The 21,649-nt window shown below is 34.3% G+C and overlaps 1 long non-coding RNA gene across 1 annotated transcript; it reads left to right on the top strand.

The window, feature by feature from the left end:
* The first annotated feature begins 10,080 nt into the window (after positions 1 to 10,080).
* On the top strand, positions 10,081 to 19,094 carry LOC126737778 (uncharacterized). Its single transcript, XR_007661099.1, has 2 exons — positions 10,081 to 10,228; positions 18,683 to 19,094. It is a non-coding gene; the product is annotated as an uncharacterized LOC126737778 (long non-coding RNA).
* The last annotated feature ends 2,555 nt before the right edge of the window (positions 19,095 to 21,649 follow it).

Here is a 21,649-nt window from a genome sequence, read left to right as displayed (position 1 = left end):
GTTGTTTTTTTAGTAAAATAAGTCCCAATTATCGGTCACTTAAAGGCAAAGTCCGAACTTTGAAAATTGTAAAAATTGCACTTGGACACATATCATACAGAATATAATAATTATTATTCGATTCCTTATTTAATTTTCTGTGCATCCAACTGATTAAAAGTAAAAATAAGTATAACAGTTTCTATAAAAGCAATTAAATCTATAGTAAATATTATGTGCACCAATCTAGTGAGTTAAGTAGTAATTGGTAATTTAATGCATTGTGCGGATTATTGACCTAAATGTGTCCTAGATGTAGGCCACGGGTAAAATTAAACTTTTTTCATTAATTTTTTAAAAAAACTAAAGGTTTATATCTAAAGGTTTTTTATCCCTTTGTGTGAGTACCTTATTTGTCTTTAAAAATAATAGCATAGGCGCCTCTTCACAGTTACAGATTCTCCTGAAGGCATATCTATATTAACGTCCTTTAGATAGGTCAACATTTCTGCAACCAATTGACGAATTGACGAATAGTTGAACGGTTTCTACCAAATGCGTCCTGATTATTAAAAAGAAAATTCATAACTTCCTTTATCAAATCCTAAAACCAAGGCTCCTATATTTCTCTCTATAGGTTATTTTTTAAGCTATTTCTTACGTCAATATTGATTTTATAACTATATTGATTTATCTTGTAATTAAATTCCATATAACGCTCATAGTTTTATATTTAGAGGGATTTACTAACTTATAATTTTTCAAACACCAGTCAAACAGGTTATTCAGATTATATTGTAATTTTGTTGAGTCCTGGAATTAATTGGAAAAATAGATTACCTTCAGATCGTCTGCAAAAAGTAGGTAAAATATTATAATATACACCATGTAAAATATTCATTATTATCATTTATAATAGTATTGCAAAGCAGTGGCCCAAAACGCAAGCGTTAAGAAAGGGCCTAAATAACCTTAGACAAAAAACCACCAATTCTGGATATTGGATAAATAGCACCTTAACCTGAAGTTTTATCAACTCCATGCAACTCAACCTTATGAAGCAACATATTGGGTGGTATTCTATGAAATACCTTGGAGAAGTTGGTGTATATTATATTCACCAGAAAACCCTTCTCCAAGGCACCCAATGTAAAGTCCGTGTAAGGAGGAGGTTTACCAGGTCTAAATACAAATCGTTATTGCAATAATAAAGTGGAAATTTTTAAATGAGCATCAAGTATTATGGATGTACAACAAAATGCGGTAACTATCTTAACTAACATGGCAACTTTTATATTTCTGTATATCAAATAAATTTATCGGTGAACAAACTTAAGGCATCATTATATTTTTAATCTGCCAACAAAAGCAAGCACCAAAAAATACACAAAGCTTACAAAAAAATCTAAATGAGCTTCTAATTTTCAAAACCAGTTTACCAAAATACCAACTAAACTTCAAAAACTCTAAATGAGCATCTAATTTTCAAATTCATTTCAACTAAAATATTATATAATCATCAATTTTTTTTCTTAAAAGTTTTTATTTTGCATTCGGCAACAGCTTTCGTTAATGAATTACAAAAAAATCCGGCAACGTGCGTTTATACTGGAGCGACAGTTAACTGCGTTTGGGATTCCCATATACGTTTATTGATTATGGTGTATATAATATTTCAGTAGTATAAACAGTTGTTTTATGCGCCGTTTTATTCGTTTTAAACATTAAATAATCATGGAACTCGATACTGTTTGACCCGGGAATAGTTCTGATGACAACATTCAAATGGAGAATGAAATAGAAATTCCTTCATATCGTTGGGACAGTGATTCGGAGATTGAAAAAATACAATATATACAGAAATAGAAACAAAAAAAAAACGCGTGGCGAGAGTAAACAGTTGCTCTTTGTAAGAAAATTTGCATGTGTTAAAGAAGCGGAGGAAGTTGTTCGTGCAGAAAATGCTTGGTCTATTTTAATAACACATATGACTGAAGAAGGAAAGAAAAAGTTTTATCGCTGTAACAAAGTAAAACGTCGTGGCCCTCAGTCTGCGGCACAAATTTATTTACTGTTTGAAGCTACATCAAAAATGCTGTTTTGCTCTATCGTGTAGGAGCTGCTCATAACCACGAGTCGATTGGAATTCGTTCTGATTACGGAATAAGTCAGGAAGTTACGACAGAAATAAACAAACTATTTGATTTACATTTGAAGCCTAAAGCTATTTTAAAAAGTCTTAGTAAGATGGAGGGAGTAAAATTACCATCAATGAAACAATTGAACAATTATCTATCAAGTCGTAGATGTGTTAAATACAGTTCCTCAACTATAAGTCTAGGAGAACTGGAGCGATGGATATTAAATCATACAGCAGTTCCCGAGGACATACACCAAGTGTTTGTACTTTATTATTATATTCGAGGATGAACCAATGTCCTTTCGCTTTGCATTGTCTACAAAACATTTACTGGGGTTAGCAGAACGTCATGCAAATATTATCCATGCTGATGCGACATACAAGTTGATTTGGCAAGGGTTCCCGGTATTAGTTGTAGGAACTACAGATAAACATAATAGTTAAATAGTTTAAAAGAACAGGTTTTGTTTGTATACGGACATTCTCTACAACCGTCGGCATTAGTTTGTGATGCCGCAAAGAGCATCCAAAATGCTTTTACAGAAGTCTTTGGTTCTGAACCCATTGTGAGAATGTGTTGGGTACATGCAAAAACAAAAATGCAAAACAGGGTTGAACAAACTTGCTCAGACAAAAACGCCTGAAAGAATATATTACAAGACATTGATGCTTTACAGTCCGTTACTTCTCTTGAACATTTTACTAGCGCATCACAGCTTTTTATGACGAAATGGAAAACCCAAACTAATTTTATTAAATACTTCAAAGAAGAGTGGTTAAGTCAAGATCGCAATTGGTACCTAGGTGCTGCCCCAGGATCACCAGCCACAAACAACGCACTGGAATCGTTTAATAGAACCATAAAATATAGCAATACATTACGCCAAAGATTTCCTTTGTCTCGTTTTCTGATTATCGCATCGGAGATGGTTAACGAATGGTTCTGCAAAACTACAGAGGAGTCCTTTTCAATTACTCCGCTTATTAAACTTCCTGATTGGACAAAAGCATATCAATGGGTAAAATTAGACAAGAAAATAAAGGTGTTAGATGCTGATATGAAGAACAATGTCTATATAGTACCAGGAGGTCAAGTATTGGATGTTCAGGCTGAAAAACCTTGGGAAACTTTTGATGAATTCAAAGAATTTTTTTTTCCACTTGGAGAGTAACAATTCCCAAAGAAAAAGATGATTGGATAAATGGTAGCTGAAATTGTCCACAGTTTTTTAAGATGTATATGTGCAAACATCTTCTGGGCCTAGCAATTAGAATAAAATATACAGTTCCGCCTGTAGAGGCAAAAAATATCCATATTGGACAAAAAAGAAATCGTGGACGTCCATCAAAATCCAAACTTGCTTTGGTAATTCAGTGATGTTTTTAATTTATTGAAGTCTTATTAATAATTTGTTTAATGTCTACTCTTTGTTGTTTTGTGGTTCAACTACTGTTTTAAAAATGGCATTTTGTGTTTTTTTTGTTTTATAAATAGAAGACAATAAAGTATATTTGTGATGCCTATTTTTGTTTTATTTTATGTTCACTAGCTTTTGTCATATTATAAAGTATGAAGTTCAAACAGTTTTTAGAAGCTTTATTATTTAAATAGCTATCCAGATTAGTATAAAACAGTTGACAATATTAATTTTATTAGATGCTAAAGATTAGATGCTCAATAAGTATTTTTGTTGCTCCACCCAGTTTTTAAACGTGCTAAAACTGATGTTCGATTAAATACTACCCATAATAAAGTATTTGATAGTGGGCATAGAAAGTCGTCAAAAGAATTTTACTGGGTATGCTAATGGGACCTGATTTAAAAATACCCTTAATAAAGTTCTCCTTCCGAAAATCTGAAAATCCCTCTGACTTAGGAGAGAGAGATTATAGAAGTGATGCAGCGTTTAATTAGAAACAGCAATTTATTAGAAAAAGTTTAGATATTCTATTTGCTCATGGGCTTTTATTGGTATCCAGAGAAAAAAGCTTACTAAATATGGATGAAATCCTAATATAGCGAATATGGAAATAACTGTGAAAAATAGATATTTTATCAGTAGGTAATAATATAAGAATGTGCATACATAGTTGCAAATTAATCATTTAAAATAATATATTTACGATTTCTTCACCTGAAGAATTTGTCTTATTTAAATAATGATCGGGAGAGGAACATGTTTTTCAGTTGATATTGACAAGAGAACAAAACTTTCCTATATATCTTATATTGAACTTTTATTATATTGAACCTTGCAATTTCAGTGCAATAAACATATTGGTTATGACATTCCCTAGTAAGGTTGGAGTACAAGCCTACAAATTCCTGATATTCCTCAACTAATTTACTTACGCAGCCTATATTTTTTAAAGCTTTTCTTTCTTTATTAATAATACATTCGTTTAGTTCAGTGCAGAACGGACATATCGGAAAGTTTTTTTTAGCTTTATCTGTTGCTGTTATTATTATACCGGGTGGTGCGTGTATAGGAAAACCCATGTAAATTTTATAGGGGTCAATTATTGGCTTACCTGTACATTTCATAGAAAAAATGTAAGATAACTTTTTGAAGAGACCGATCTGGCAAACCCTTGCGCAAAGTTTCAAAAAATTTTAATAAGCGAATCTTGAATTATTCAATTAAATGTAATTGCAAAATTAGCAAATTTTCGGTTCAGGTAAAACCAAACAGGCACCAGTAAAATGAATATTGTCTCTGACGTGAGGAAAAGTGTCAATAAATCAGTGACAGTCGATATTTGAAAACAAGTATGAATTATTCAATCGACAAAAAAATAGCCATAATTAAGTGGTATTATGCGCGAATTAGTCTTAGAGCAGTATCTGAAATGTTTTCAGTTTATGTCCCCACCAAGCCCATTCCGTCCATTTCAACTATTTAAAGTATTGTCAATAAGTTCGAGTCCAAAGGTACCGTAATAAATAATTGTAAATGTTCAACTCAGGATATCGAAAATAGAGCCGAAGAAAGAAAGAACAGAGATCTTAATATTCTACTGAGTGTGGAGGAAAACAAGATGGTTAGTACGAGGGTTCTTGGGCAAGGGGTAAATAAACATCATATAACGGTATTGCGCACTTGAAAATAACACAAATATTATTCGTATAAATTCGAAAAACATCAAGAGCTGCAGGAACGAGATGAAGAGCGAAGAATGGCATTTTGTTTTGAAATTATGGAAAGAGCAAATAATAATACGAATTTTTTAATAAATATTTGTTTTACCGATGAATGTACATTTACCCTTAGCAATGAACAAAATGTTCAGAATCGCCGGTATTGGAGCCAAGAAAATGAACATCGCTTTGTTCATACTCGGACACAATATCCCTAAAAAAACAAATGTATGCGTGGGAATTATCGGACACCATATCATTGGATCCTTTTTTATGGACTATAACCTAACAGCTGAAACCTATTTGGACTTATTTTAAAACAAATTGGACCCGCCTGGGAAGAAGTTGTTCAGGAAGATCAAATAATCTGGTACCAAATGGATGGTTGCCCGGCCCATAATGCCCGTATGGTTAGAGAGTGCTTGGAAAATGCTTTTAACGGCAATATTATTGGTCCACGGTACCGGATACTTTGGCCAGCCAGGTCACTTGATCTTTCACCGAATGACTTCTTTTTGTGGGATCATTTAAAAAGTGTAATTTATAAAAGTGTAAAATTTGAGAATCTAAACCAGTTACAAAACGCTATTTCGTAACAATGTAATCAAATTTCCCAATATCAACTTAGTAACGTTAGAAATAAATTTTATGATCGGTAAGGATATTGTTCAGCTGTTAATGGGGGGTTGTTTGAACATTTGATTAATTGATGTTTTTATTTAATTCTCTATTATTTTTAAACAAGTTATTGTATTTTATTTTATTTTATTTTATTTTTCCACACTTAGTAAAATATTAAGAGTTCTGTTTTCTCTTTTTTCGGATCTATTTTCGATCTTCTGAGTTAAATATTTCCAATTATTTATTGCAATGTCTTTGGACTCGAATTTAGTAACAATAGGTTTAATGGTTAAAATGGACCAGATAGGCTTGATGGGAAAATAAATTGAAAATATTTCAGATACTCCTATTGAATTAATTAAATTCTAAGTAATGATAAAATTATTTTTTTAATAATCGATAATAATAATTGTTATTGGTTTAACTTCATCGTTATATTAAATAAAAGTTTAGATAAAAAAGTAATGTTAACGTGTCTTACTTTGAATGTATGCTTGTAAGATTAATAAAAGAAAAAAAAAACATTTCTTGTATTCGGCTGTACATCGATACGGACGATAGCACACTTATTTCCACATTTAAGTCCGCCAAATCAACGACACGCAAGTTCTCAGAATCTTAGGCAGCAACAAGTAGCTTCAACAAACAACGATATTAGAGCAATCTTGGAGTGGGGCAGTAACAATCTGGTCAATTTTAACGCTAAAAAAACGCAGGCTGCAGTATTTACGATGAAGACTAACCTTGGTGGCCTGGAGCTGGTTATGGCAGGGAAAACATTGCCAATAAAATCATCTTTACATCTTCTAGCAGTCGAGGTCACCAACAGTGTGTCCTAGCATGACCACGTTGCCGAGGTCGCCAGGGCGGCTTCCAAAAAACTCGGAGTGCTTTTCAAAACGAAAAAATTGTATACACCAGATCAGCTGCTGATTCTTTATAAGGCTCAAATACGCCCTTCCCTCGAGTATTGCTCGCAAGTCTGGAGCTCTGCATCCAAGCATAGTTTAAACCTGCTGGATTCTATACAGAAGAGAACTATTCATCTTATCGACAAACCAGAACTGACAAAGAGTCTGGATAGTCTAGAGCACAAGAGAAAGGTGGCTGATCTCTGTTTATTCTATCGTTATTATCACGGTAAGTGCTCCTCTGAGCTGGCAGGCTTGATTCCACCCAGGGCTGTTCCGGCAAGAAGGACGCGTCTAGCAGTTGTGGCTCATCAACATCGGTCCACCTGCCTACCCCAAGGATGTCGCTGTATCGGGACTCATTCATCTGGAGAACATCTTCTTTGTGGAACGGGCTTCCACCTCACATATTTCCCGACGCATACAACCTACAGCGATTCAAGATAAATGCCCACAAATATCTTCGCACAAGCACCACTCCAAGAGTGACATAGGACTTTCCTCTTGTGTTTGTGTTTACCATAAAAAAAACATCAGATTTGACAAAGCCTTATAACAAATTGTTTGCCGGTGGCTGGTGTCTGGTTTTATCTGAACCGAAAATTTGGTAATTTTGCAATTACATTTAATTGAATAATTTAAGATTCGCTTATTAAAATTTTTTGAAACTTTGCACGAGGGTTTGCCAGATTGGTCTCTTCAAAAAGTTATCTTACATTTTTTCTGTAAAATGTACAGGGAAGCCAATAATTTACCCCCTTAAAATTTATATGGGATTTCCTATGTTCCGCTCGGCGACGCACCACCTGGTATATAAAACTGAAAACTTAACACTAAACCAGTTTAAGTGTTGACCTGCATGAACGTTTTAAAATACAGGGAAACCTCTCTTTGTGGACACCTCCTTTATAGGGACGACTTTTCTAGCATCAAAGTGTTGTCTATCTTTTTTCTGTAAAACAAACTTCCATAAATGGACAATTTTGAAGAGAAAATTAAGACTTCCCTTAACTGGACGCGGACCTCTAACAACGGGGTTTTAGTATTTATTGGCATATTTTTGACACTGCACTACCTGCCAGCTAGGGGTTAAGGCTTAACAAATAACAGAAAAATAAAATGATCTTAACTTTCACCCAACCAATGCTTGGCTGCAAAAATGGTGTAAGAGACATGCAATAAGTTTTTGTCTTCGGACAATTAGCAGATGCGAGTCAAGGCAACGGAAATCAATCTAGAATAAAATTGCCTTCGCTTCTCCTTAGGTATCAGCCAGAAAATGTGTACAACGCAGATGAAACTGGCCTTTTTTTCCGAATTTTACCAGCAAAACTCGCGCCTTTAAGTCAGAAAAATGCAGAGCTAGAAAACTTTTCAAGATAAGATTTACAATTTTGTTTTGTGCTAGCAGGACAAAAAGAAGAAAAGCGACTCATTCCCTAGAATGCCCTAGCATTTAAAAATATAACAACGAGAGATTTATCAGCTATCTGGAAGTTTAACAAAAAAGCATGGATGACATAAGAAATTATGAATAAGTGGTTGCGTCAATTTGATACAAAAATGATTATTGCTGCTCAATATAAAAGTTTTCTTTTTACGTTCCAATCAATGTGTCAACTTTGACCCAAATAGTACTTTGTAGACCAGGTTATCATAAAAAAATTTAATTCTATTATCGAGGGTTAATATTAGGGCACATTTTATAAAAAATGGATGAAGTAAAATCTGTATTAACGAGGGAAAGTGATCACTGCGCACAGAAGTTACCCATTTTAGGCAAGGCTATCAGGTACGGTACACTGCGGCCATCCGATCGAAGATCGGGGTAGCAGTAGGCATACTAGAGGATTGACAACAGGACAGAAAACTTACCCTGAGCCTGGAAGCAACAGACCTTCAGGCAAACATAATAGGTATCCAGACTTGTGTCCAACTGATGAGAGTCTGAGACTAGGTCAAAGACTGAACAGAACTGCTGGGAGGATTTCGCGGACCTGATATCAAAACATGTCAGAGATAATCCTATCACAGAATATGAGCACCTATGGCGCTGCAAGAAGAGCAATCCAACTTGAAATGAAGGGAGCCAGCAACAGGATTATAAGAACCAACATGCTGTGTCGGCGATAAAACTTGAAAAAAAGATCAGACATTGGTTAGAACTTAAACATAAATGCTTCAGGCATAAAGGCTACGTGGAGAAGTTTTAATGGATAACCGGGCACAGAGTCCCACGCTACCGGGAGTTCCCGAACTACTGGTGTTAGTAAGTTTAAGGAATTTCTTCACCGACAAAAAAAAAGCCACATTATTACATACAATTAACGTGGACGTTCGAATTAAGCAGAAACGAAGATCGGAATTAAGTCAGAAGACTATTTTATCTACAATAGGTCAAATAAGAAAACTTATCTCATATTGGAATAGACGATATTGCAGCAACAGAAATAAGTTTAAATATTGACGATGCCATTAGTTATATGATTGATCATGATCCTGCAATAAAAGAGAAAAAAAGCAGCAATGCCGAGCTTGACGCAGTTAAAAGTACCAATACAATCACTACATATAGTGAGGCGATGAAAGTAATTAACGACTTAAGAACTTTTGTAAAAGACGAGAAACCGTAAGTGTCCGCTTATAAGAAGTTTCACTGTACTTTGATTTATTGGTTGATATTAGAGTCAAGCCTGTAAATAGGAATTGGGTTAGTAGAGAAATAAATTCAAATTTAAATTAATTTATTAGTATACAATATGACAAATTATAATTCATTTATTTTACAAGCCTTTCATATTCTAGTTAAACTATAACAAAAAGATTGTAGAAAAAAATTTTCAACAGTTTTTTTCTTGCAAACTAAAACTAGCACGAGTAATTTGTTTTGTCAGTGGCTTTTGACACCTTAAAGCGTCAGCTCTTGGAGACTGTTATCTCGGAATAGAGGTAACATGTACCGACTTATCGCACTTTAATTAAAATACTTTGTGTTAGATGGCAAGCAAGTAATGTACGTCTTATAAGATGAAAGATCTATGACAAAAAAAATTGTCGGCAACCAAAAATCTAAAATATATAAAGTCGGCGGATACGTGTAAAATTTAAAACATATAAGTTTTAAGTTAGCAACCAGGTATATAAGTTACGTAAATTTACGAAAATTTTTAAATCATTACAAGCTTTAAAAGCTATTTTGAAACACTATGTAGGTGTACAATAATTATAATAACCATGATACATGGTTATAAATAAAAGTATCGATGTATTTTATATTTATAGGTGTCACTGCGTCGGTTATAGATAAGATAAAATTGTAATATAATCACGCTCATATAATATCATAAAACATACGCGGTAAAAATTTAGTCAGAAAATATAAATAAACTGTAAATTTTACTGTCAAGTACTCAAAGAATTGTGTTGGTGTTGTTTTGAGTGAGTATATTTCTCAATATATTGTATAAATATAATATTTTAAAAGATAAAAAAGACTCTTTGTTAGAATTGGGTGGGTTAGAATAATAAATAATATTGCCAAAATTTGTTGGTTTTTACATATATTTTAAGGATAGTGTCAGTGTACTAATAGTAAAGATTTTCATTTGTTTACCAACAATATCTTCGCAATATGTCGCACCGGGGGTTGGCCCGGTCTAGGACAAGGCCGTGTGACGGTTACATACATTGTATGTAACTGGGACCTTAAGGTACGCTTTAGCATTGAAACAAAATATAGTTTACTAAATACCTTGTATTGACAGCAAAATATAATTATAACGATTTAAGTAGAGTTACCCAAATAAAAGAGCTAATTTGACAAGAGATAAACTAAGATCGACATAACAGGATTAATAATTTAAGTACATGGGAATATGTAGCGAATTCTATAATTAAAGTGAAAGTAATGTTACGTAACTTAATAAAGTGACAATAATTGTGATCTTCTTCGATATGATAAAATGTTGTACTTACATTATTATTATTCTTGGAGCAAACATTTCACAAAGCTTTTCCGCACTGCTTTCGGTTACCTCTTCTTGCCCGAGACCCGGTCGTAACTCTGCCAAATTTCGTTCGTCGTACCCTGGTGTTAATTTTCTTTGTCAGCAGAATTTCCGGTTTTTTCCAAACCATCTTTCTGTCGACAAAGTACTTTTGCAATCTTTTTACGATGGAAATGACTTGGTTATTTCATCATGCAATCAGGAAATTACACAATTTGTGGGTAAATGACCTGGTATACCGAACGAATATTTTTAAGTGATTTTTATATTAATAAAATAAAATTTAAAATGTTATTTAATGAATTATCTTCGTTTGACATATCCCCCGGGCATAGAAAAGCTGGCCTCCAGCTTTATTGTTAACAATCGAAATCATGATCGAAGAAGACCCAGAAGAAAAAAAAATTTTACAATTAGTAAGATCAGAACAACAATGTACCTAAATAACATATAATTAATTAGAGGTGAACCCTAATTATTCATTAAATTTTAACTACAATTAAAGTAACTATCGCTTTTGATGTCCACATTTTTTAAGTCTTTTACCACAAAATACAAATATAACTTCATTACGTAGTCTCTGAACAAAAAATGTCTTCAGCATCCGGGTCCGGTCGCCGGGTAAGGTGGCGACGCGGCGACGTTCATAGCGTTGTCGCCTGCCCCTCATCTGGAACGCCTACAGGTTTGACGCCTCCATGTGTCGTCCTAGGACACCTTCACCCATGTATGTCTGACTCCTCGTCTGGAACGCCTACGGGTTTGACGCCTCCATTCGTCCGTTGGCAACCCTTGCGACATCACATGACACCCCCTTGTATGCCTGACTTCTCCCTTGTTTTGTACCAGTCCTTCAACGCCGTCGGTTTCCTGGAACCTGTAGGCAGAGACTCCTTCATTGCAGCTGCTGTGGCGTGACAAAACTTTTGGTTTTTGTTTTGTCCCTTCTTGACCATTTCCAGTGAGCTATCCCATAAGCTTACTGTGTTTTATGGATGGCCCCTGCCGTATCTTCAGCTGAATCCATGATTCGTAATGTTGGCATCCCCTACTGGAGATCATAGGTTGAACACTTCAACCCGCTGCTGGTAGCGTCGTGAGTTCGGGCAAGTTTGGACTTTGACCATTGGCGCAGTGGTAACTTAGCTTGTCCTGGGATGGCCATGGCTCTGGCATCACCCTGTCTGCGATTGGGATGGTCAGGACTGACAACAAGGCAATGCGCGGATGTGGGGTGTTCCTGTTTGGCTCTGGTTCTGGTTCCATCGGCTACTTTCTGTGGTTCTGGTAGGAGCGTACCCTTATTTTCTGTTCAGGTCGAATTTGTACGTGTGGCATCTCATGGTATGTTTATATGTAAAGAAAGAACAAAGTGTAAGTATGTGCTATTATATGGTGCTTAATGGTTTTATATTTAATCATTTTGATTTCATGTTAAATCTTTATATCATATCTTGAGAAATTGTTGACTTCCTCGCAGTTTTTGTATTATATATTTTAGGATAATTTGACTCATAATCAAATTTTATTAATTTTCCTTTGTCTCAGATCTTTTGAAGTTTCTTGTATTTCGAGTTTAGATAACAAAGTGTTTTATTTATAGAAAACCCAAAAAAAATATATTTTTTATTCATTAATTGTTTATCCCCTCTCTTCTAAATAACTTTTATTTATGTATGTCTTTTTAACTTTTATAGATTATTAATTAGACCCTTTCTTTTACATTATTTTTAATAATATGTTTTCTTTTTAGCTTCTACTTAAATATTTATGTGCCTTAGGCTCGCTGTCCCTCGCCTACCGGCGATATATTTATAATATTTCCCCATTATCATCTCATTTCAATATATTATTATTTCAATAAATTTCATTTCGAATATGTATATACGCGCGTAAATCAAAATTATTTATACGTTTTCTGATGTGATTTGCAAATTACTATGATATTTATCCTTAAATTGTTTAGATTGTCATGACTACAATTAAGGCTTAAATAACATGGTGAAATGTATCATCTTCAGAGGGGCCCCAGTATATACTAACTATATGCAAGCTTGCGTAAAATAATAAGTAATTATTCTATTTGGATGCGTTCTATACTAGCATCTACTTTTTTACTAGGGGACAGTGATAAAAGGCTAGCACTATTTTTTATATCTAGCCGGAACCTTGACATGGCGTTTGGTTCGACGCTCAGTTCGGGGTCATTGTCTGGGTCGGGGATTGGGTATAATATTGTTTCGTCAAATGTTTTTGCACTTCTAATGGACATGGGATTTTGGGTTGTAGTTGAATTTTTTGGTTTGTTTTTGAAGTATCTGAGCGTTATATATAAAATATAAGTAAATAAGAATAGAAGGAAAAGTAAACATGAAGTGTAAATTATTATATAGAGAGCCTCGTGATTAACACTTGTTGAGGGGCTTTTTTCATGACAGTCTATTTCTCCACGTATTTGTGGGACTGCCGCTACTATTGCTATTCTATTTTGTTTAATTAGGATGTACGCTACCAAGATTGAAATGGTTATGTTCCAAATTAGAAAAAATGAGTCCCCGTGAAAGCTATGTGTATCACCATAAGTGATTACATTTGGATAGTTTTTCTCTACTGATTTTAGAATATTTTTTAAGGTGTTATCGCTGGATGTGAGGTTAAGATGGGGTATCTCTAATTTGTATTTAGGCATTCGGAAATGTTTTTGTAGAGTGGTGGGGTACTAATAATGTTGGGATTGAGGATATAGGAATTTAGATTTGACCAGGTTGCAGGTATTATGTGGGTTACTATTGCATTGGTAGTGATGTTTTCTGGACAAGGGAAATTTTCAGGTATAATAACTGCATTGCCTATGCTGAGGTGGCATTTGCATGGGAGGAAAATTTTGATAGAGCCGTGACGTGCTAATGTCGTGTCTAATTTCTGAGGCTTACTTTTATCACAAGAGATGGTCATGTCCTGTTTCGGGTGGGTAATGACATAAGTTTCGTCTTTAATTTCGGATATTGTCATCGATGTTGCTGAGTGGCAGTCCATTGGGCAGTATTGGCTTAGTTCTTTTACTGTTGCCCCTTGATATAGGATTTTCGCACATTCAGGCCCTTGTAGGATGTCTGCTGAGAATCTGGGTAAATGGCATAATTTATTTTGGTATGGCTTACATTCATGTAGGCCTGTCCCCGATATTTGTCTTAAGTCGCCCTCGTTATTTCCGTTTTTGGACACTGCAATGTATAGCGGTTGGTGGCGTATAATACAGGTCTGGTTATACCAAGCAAAGGGTGTGGTTATTAACTCTAGTAGTTGCCAATTTCTGTTTTTCTTAATTATTGGCATTTTTTATGTGAACATATATACTTGATTTTGTAAAGGAATAGTCACATATGGGCATTTCGAAGTATGCTGCTAGTTCAGATATAGGGATGGCCAGTCCTTGTTCTGAATTTGCGATTTTTGACTCGAAATTCTCCAGATCCTTTTTTAGGACTTGCGGGTTGACAATTTCCGCCGGTATTTTATGGTGTCTACATGAATTTACGATAGCTTGTCTCCTGAGAGTCCTTACTAGTAATACCATCCTTTTTAGGTTTAGATATCCGTTATAGAGGTTTGTCATTATTAGTAATTCCTGTTCGTTTGTCGTGTTTGCCACCTTATTTTCCAGTTGTTTAGTGAACCTCTCTATGCTCTTTATCCTTAGCTCCGTGTCCGAGAACGTTGCTGCGACTAATTTCTCATAGTCTTGAAAGTGTTTGGAGTTTTCGCTCATTTGTTTTACGGTATCGGACAGTCCCTGTGACATTGTGTCTAGCCTTTTCCTGATCTCGTCATCTGAGTTTTCGACCATATTTAGTTTTTGCAATGTTGCCACTCCGCAACACCATGATAATCCTGAGCCTATAAAGTCTAGAGACCTCTTCTCTCTCTTAGATGGTTTGTTGTTTCTTAGTGGTGCTATGCCCCAGTGTTCGTTAAGTAAAGTTAATTCTTTGAAGAATGCTTTATTTAGTCCATTTATACTATTTATTACGAAGCATTCGTTCGTTTGCAATTGGCTGCATTTGAGATTTCCTACATCCATCGTGTGGTCATCGGTATCCTCGGTCCATTCCGTTTCATATGTCAATGGTACTGTAGCTTCATAGATTCTTGTCGCTGGGAGTGGTTTCCAATAAGCTCCCGCGCTTACCTCAACTCTGTAATCTTGTTCTTCCTTCATGTTCTGCGCCTGATTTAGCACCATAGTGATTAACCTAATAATAGCATTAAAATATATATTTTTTTTTTAAATAGTGTTTTTTATATATCCTACCATTCTAAAGGATTTATAAAGTAATTTATTATAGCCTATGTCGTCCGTATTATCTCAAATTAACTTGTAAGGTATTTTGCGTTACATTACATTTTGTACTCTATGTATATTTGTTTCTTTACGTATCTAAACTAATCAATATTTATCTACTTATTTAAAGTTAATTTAATATACCTATTGATTACTTTGAGTTTATTATACTTAGTATATATTTACGTTTATATATATACGTATTTAATTTCTTTATTTATTTATTTCATTTAAAATATGAATGTTATTCCCTTTGTCTATGAATTAACGTATATATTAGTTATATGTAGTAAACTTAGGAGTGAGTCAATATGGACCAGGTGTCCCACTCACATCAAACCTAATCTAACCGTATGTAACAATACTATAATATTCATGCATATAATGAAATAATATTTCCCAAGCTATGAGCTTATCGTATTACATGAAAATGAACTTTTCATCTATTTATATCTATATATCCGTTATATATATTATAATAAACATTTAGCGTTTTTTGCTTTTATAACTATATATTGCTACGAATTAAAAATAAGGTATGTCGTCAGGAATTTAAGTGTGTAGGGTTTCGCTTTGTACACCTTAAGTTACTAATTAACCGACTATGGTCTTAGGTTCTTTAATTTGTAGTGATATATTATTTTTGATTATTTTGCATATTGTAATGCGGTCATGATATTTATGATTAGCATGATATATATTTTAGATGCTAAAAATAATATAATAAATAAGTTGAGTTGTATCTCCTGTTTACAGAATCCATTAAGAAAAGAAAAAAAAAATGTTCGTATATATTTTGTAATATAGAACATGTACCGTAAAAAAAGAATCTATAAGAGGTACTATATATATAAATTTATATATGTCACGTATTTACATTACAGAGTTTTTCGATTTTTTATGGCGATTATTGTACATTTGGGGTCGCGTCTGGGGTCCAGGGGTCGTTATAAGGGAGTATTCTACTGACATGAACTATATCTCTTTTCGCGTTTTTATTTGAACCCTTTTGAATTTCGTAATCTACGTCTGAAGTCTTCTTAGTTATATAGTATGGACCGAACCATTTTAAAAATAGTTTTTCGCTTCTCCCCACTTTTCTTATAGGGGTGAATACTTTCACCTGGTCTCCTACGGCGTATTCTATATGTCTATGTTTGGTGTCGTAGCGTAGTTTATCGATACCCTGCCTCCTCTGGATATTCTGCACTGCCAAATTCCTTAATAGTAGTGCTTTATCTCTTATTTCACTACTGTCCTGGGGGTTGGGAGGCGGCATTAGGGTTGCTTCGATCGGTAGGATGGGTTCTCTGCCGTATACCAGCATAAAAGGCGAAAACCTTGTAGTGTTTTGTTTCGATGTATTGTAAGCAAATGTCACATGGGGTAAATACTGGTCCCAATTTGTTTGGTTGGTATTGGTATACATGGCAATCATATCCGCTAGAGTTTTATTGAGCCGTTCTGTTAGACCATTAGTCGAAGGGTGGTAAGCGGTCGTGAACTGACTAGCTGTGCCCATTCTTTTTAAAAGTTCTCGTACTAATTCTGACTGGAAAACTTTACCCCTGTCGCTTAATAAATGCTTTGGTGCACCGTGTCGTGTTATTATTTTTTCTAGTATAAATCTGGCTACGGGCCCTGCTTTTCCGCTAGGGAGGGCCTCGGTTTCTGCCCAGCGTGTAGCATAGTCTGTTGCTACTATGATCATTGTTTTTCCGTTGCTGCTTTTTCTAAAAGGTCCTAGTAGGTTATTTTCTACAGGAATTACAGTTGTGTTCGTGGATTGCACTTCTTCTGAAGTCGTGTTTAGTGTTGATGTGTCTTGGACCAGTGTATCTTCTTGTGAGTCAAAATCTGGGTTTGGCTCTTGAAAATGTGTTATTTTGTTTGATTGTTTTAAATTTAAAATATCGTTTGATTTTGTAGATGTAGGTCTGGGTGTCGAGGATCTCGGTGTTTGGTTTAGTGTAGAACTGCTTTTTGTGTTACCTGTTTTGTGTAATGGCAAATCAAATGTAAATTGGCTACCACAAACTTTCGCTGAATTTGGTGGTGTCCTTTTTAATGACACTGCCGATGCAAATACATTAGCACTCGAGCTTTCGTGCTTGGGGTTAAATTCGGAAATATTTGAAAAATCTAAGGGACCTGGTTTTTCGACTTTATTCTTTGTTTTACTGCGGGTTACAATCCCGTCTTCGTTCATTAGCGTTAACAGTATAACGATATTTATTTGTATTTTTTGTAAGTTTATTTGTAAGTTCTTTCTCTTTCGTTAATTTCCGAATAATTTTATGATATATTGCTCTGTTCGATTAATTTTGGATTGCACGGTTTCTTTACTAATATTGCAACCCATTATTATTATTTAAAAAAAAATAAATAAATTATGAAATAAATAATAAATGGAATAATAAAATTCGCTGAATTAATTTAAAAAAAACTTAAATTTAAAGTATCACCTATATTCACATATATTCGATATATCTACTGAAGTATGTCAAAAAAAATAATAAAATAAAATAGACCTTAATGTCGAAGACCGCAATTATTGTATATTATTGTATTAAATTTTATATCTCTAAATTATTTTTTAAAATTATTAATTCTGTCATTTCCTCTTTATGTCGCAAATCAAAAATAAAAATAAAAGATCTTAATTAAATTTTTAATCATACTGTATAGAAAAGAAAATAAACTGTGCCTCCACTTTATGTCTAAACTGTATAGTAAAAAAAAAAACTAACATGTCTCGCTTAAAAAAAAAAGGAAAAAGGGACGGCGCCTCCACCATATGTCGCACCGGGGGTTGGCCCGGTCTAGGACAAGGCCGTGTGACGGTTACATACATTGTATGTAACTGGGACCTTAAGGTACGCTTTAGCATTGAAACAAAATATAGTTTACTAAATACCTTGTATTGACAGCAAAATATAATTATAACGATTTAAGTAGAGTTACCCAAATAAAAGAGCTAATTTGACAAGAGATAAACTAAGATCGACATAACAGGATTAATAATTTAAGTACATGGGAATATGTAGCGAATTCTATAATTAAAGTGAAAGTAATGTTACGTAACTTAATAAAGTGACAATAATTGTGATCTTCTTCGATATGATAAAATGTTGTACTTACATTATTATTATTCTTGGAGCAAACATTTCACAAAGCTTTTCCGCACTGCTTTCGGTTACCTCTTCTTGCCCGAGACCCGGTCGTAACTCTGCCAAATTTCGTTCGTCGTACCCTGGTGTTAATTTTCTTTGTCAGCAGAATTTCCGGTTTTTTCCAAACCATCTTTCTGTCGACAAAGTACTTTTGCAATCTTTTTACGATGGAAATGACTTGGTTATTTCATCATGCAATCAGGAAATTGTTACTTACACAATTTGTGGGTAAATGACCTGGTATACCGAACGAATATTTTTAAGTGATTTTTATATTAATAAAATAAAATTTAAAATGTTATTTAATGAATTATCTTCGTTTGACAATAATGTTATGAGTATCACGTTATCAAATTAACTCTTATTTTAGATTATCATGTCTTGGCACGGTGGTCCTCCTCCTCCAGGTCAGTGGCCTCCTGGTGATTACCCTCCTCCCCCACCTCATCATGGTGGTCCACCTCCGCCACCTCACCATGGATATCCTCCTCCGCCTCCGCCATCGGCTCCATTCGACCCTCCTCCACCATGGAGTCCTCCAGTAGATCCCGGATTTGGAGTTACGCCGGGACATTTACCTCCTCCGTGGGGTTTTCCGCCATGTCAGCATACGTGGAAAAATTTGGGTTGTTCGTCATGTGAGGGATGGAAATGGTGTTAAATTGACTCGATAATATTATGTGTATTATTATTTAATTATCCAATTTAATTATCTGAATAGTAAGAAAATATTTGCTTAAAGATATATAAAGTGAATAAAGGATCAGGGGCATTGAAATATATGGCATGTTTTTTTTTTAAATAATGTTATATATATTTAATATTGCTTTTACTATAAAAAGTACAAAATTATAATAAATATATAATGCTTAAATGCAAGTAGGTTTATCAGTTTATTTATTACTAAGGAATTTGGACCAAATTGGAAATCAGCATTATTTTAATAAATTTCTGCTGTCATGAATAATCTGGGCTGCTACTGCTAATGAGGCCATTTGCAAGGCCTCATATACATATACAGGGTGTTCATTTGAAAACTTCCCACCACGGATTTATCGAAAACCACTGTTTAAAAAAAAACGCCGAAATACGTCAAAAGGTTTGTCAAGGGGGACAATTTTCTAACCCAAAATTACTTCACCCCCTTTCACCCTCTGCCCCCCAGGGTCATCCCCTTAAAAATTTTAAATGACAAGGGCTATCTTGTTTAAAAGGTCTTTCGAAGTCTTTTATTTTGACGTTTGATTTTTTTAAATCGGTCGATTCTTTTTCGAGAAAATTAGAAAAATCCTTGTTTTATCTTAATTTGTTCAGATTGTTTCAGAAAACAAAAACATGAAAATATCAGTTTTTATTTCAATAAGTGTTCAAAATGTTGCTCGTTAGGGTTTGCCAAATCTACAATTTGTTTATAATTTAAAACGGAAACTACCAACATAATCAGCAATTCCGAAGATTAGACGTGGAAATAACAACCTGAATTTTTTTCCGGATGCTTTTCATCAACACAGATATCCTGGGCGAGCTCTATTTATTGTTATACCTGCTTAGTTATTTTTAGTTGCTAAGGAAAATAAAGAATTTATTTTGCCGTCAGTTACATTTGTGACAGTCTTGGAATAGTGAACATTTATTTGTTGAATTGAAGATTTTACTTTCAAAATGGTTTACACACTAGCCGAAAGAGTGGAAATTATTCTAATTTATGGTGCCCAAAATCAATGTGCTCGGCAAACTGACGTCACGTTTAACGCCAGACATCCGGAAAAGATAACTTCGCATAGATATGTTTTGGACCTGGTTACTAAGTTTACTGAAACTGGATCTGTTGCAAATAAAAAACGTGATCATCGGCGAATTTTGGATGAAGCCGCTCAAGTTGAAGTCTTGGGTCATTTTGGAATAAATCCTAATACTTCATTACGCAAAATTGTTACTGCCACTGGTATTTCATTAGGCTCTGTTTGCACAGTTACCAAACTTCATAAATTTCATCCATTCAAAATGAAAATATTGCAAGAGTTAACCGAAGACGATTTCGATAGGCGAGTTGAGTTTTGTGAAAAAATGACGCGATTAATGATAATACTATTTATGTAAACATATATGGATTCAGCGATGAATGCACATTTTATCTAAATGGATTTGTTAATAGGCATAACTGTAGATATTGGAGCAATGAAAATCCTCATGCATTTGTAGAAGGGCATACCCAGTACCCTCAAAAAATTAATGTATGGGCAGGCATTTTAGGAAATAAAGTGATTGGGCCATTATTTATTAACGGAAATTTAAATGGAGACATTTATTTGGATATGGTGAAAAATACCATCAATCCGCTTATCACTGAATCCATTGAAAACCAAATCGATGGTGATGGAAACCCTATACTTAATGAGGCTGAAATATATTTCCAGCAAGACGGCGCTCCTCCTCACTATGTTCTTCCCGTTCGGCAATGGCTAGACGACGAGTTTCCAGAAAAATGGATATGGCGAAGGGGGCCTATAGAATGGCCTGCTAGATCTCCTGATATAACGCCGTTAGACTTTTTTCTATAGGGTCATTTCAAATCTATTGTGTTTACTTCCCAACCAGAAAGTTTGGATGAACTTCGTCAACGCATCATCGACAGCTGCCATGATATCCCACAGCATGTTTTTGAAAATGTTCGTCAGGAATTTGAACATAGCCTATATCATTGTTTGGCCAAAAACGGGCAACATTTTGAACACTTATTGAAATAAAAACTGATATTTTCATGTTTCTATCTGAACAAATTAAGATAAACAAAGATTTTTCTAATTTTCTCGAAAACGAATCCACCGATTTAAAAAAGTCAAACGTCAAAATAAAAGACTTCGAAAGACCTTTTAAATAAGCTATTACTCGATACCCCTTGCCATTTAAAATTTTTAAGGGGATGACCCTGGAGGGTAATGGGTAAAAGGGGGTAAAGTAATTTTAGGTTAGAAAGTTGTCCCCCTTGACAAACCTTTTGACGTATTTCGGCGTTTTTTTTTAAACAGTGGTTTTCGATAAATCCGTGGTGGGAAGTTTTCAAATGAACACCCTGTATATCTATATACTATATGTATATATATATTTATTTATTTATTTATTTATTTAAGTACAAGGCTCTCCTACAGATAGACTAAGCAATCCAATAACAGGAAAGCACAAAGTATCTTATGAATTTAAATACAAGTAAGCGCTTTGCCAAACATTACATTTTCACCAAACCTAACAAATACGCCAAGCAATATAAACCAAACTAACTTATTTAATAGTAACTCTTATAAACAATAAAGAAGCATATATACATATGAATAATGAC

This window comes from Anthonomus grandis, chromosome 6 (genome assembly GCF_022605725.1).
Source record: "Anthonomus grandis grandis chromosome 6, icAntGran1.3, whole genome shotgun sequence".
NCBI lineage: Eukaryota > Metazoa > Arthropoda > Insecta > Coleoptera > Curculionidae > Anthonomus > Anthonomus grandis.
The sequence above is the reverse complement of the archived record's forward strand: the minus strand, read 5'-3'. Positions and strand labels throughout refer to the sequence as shown.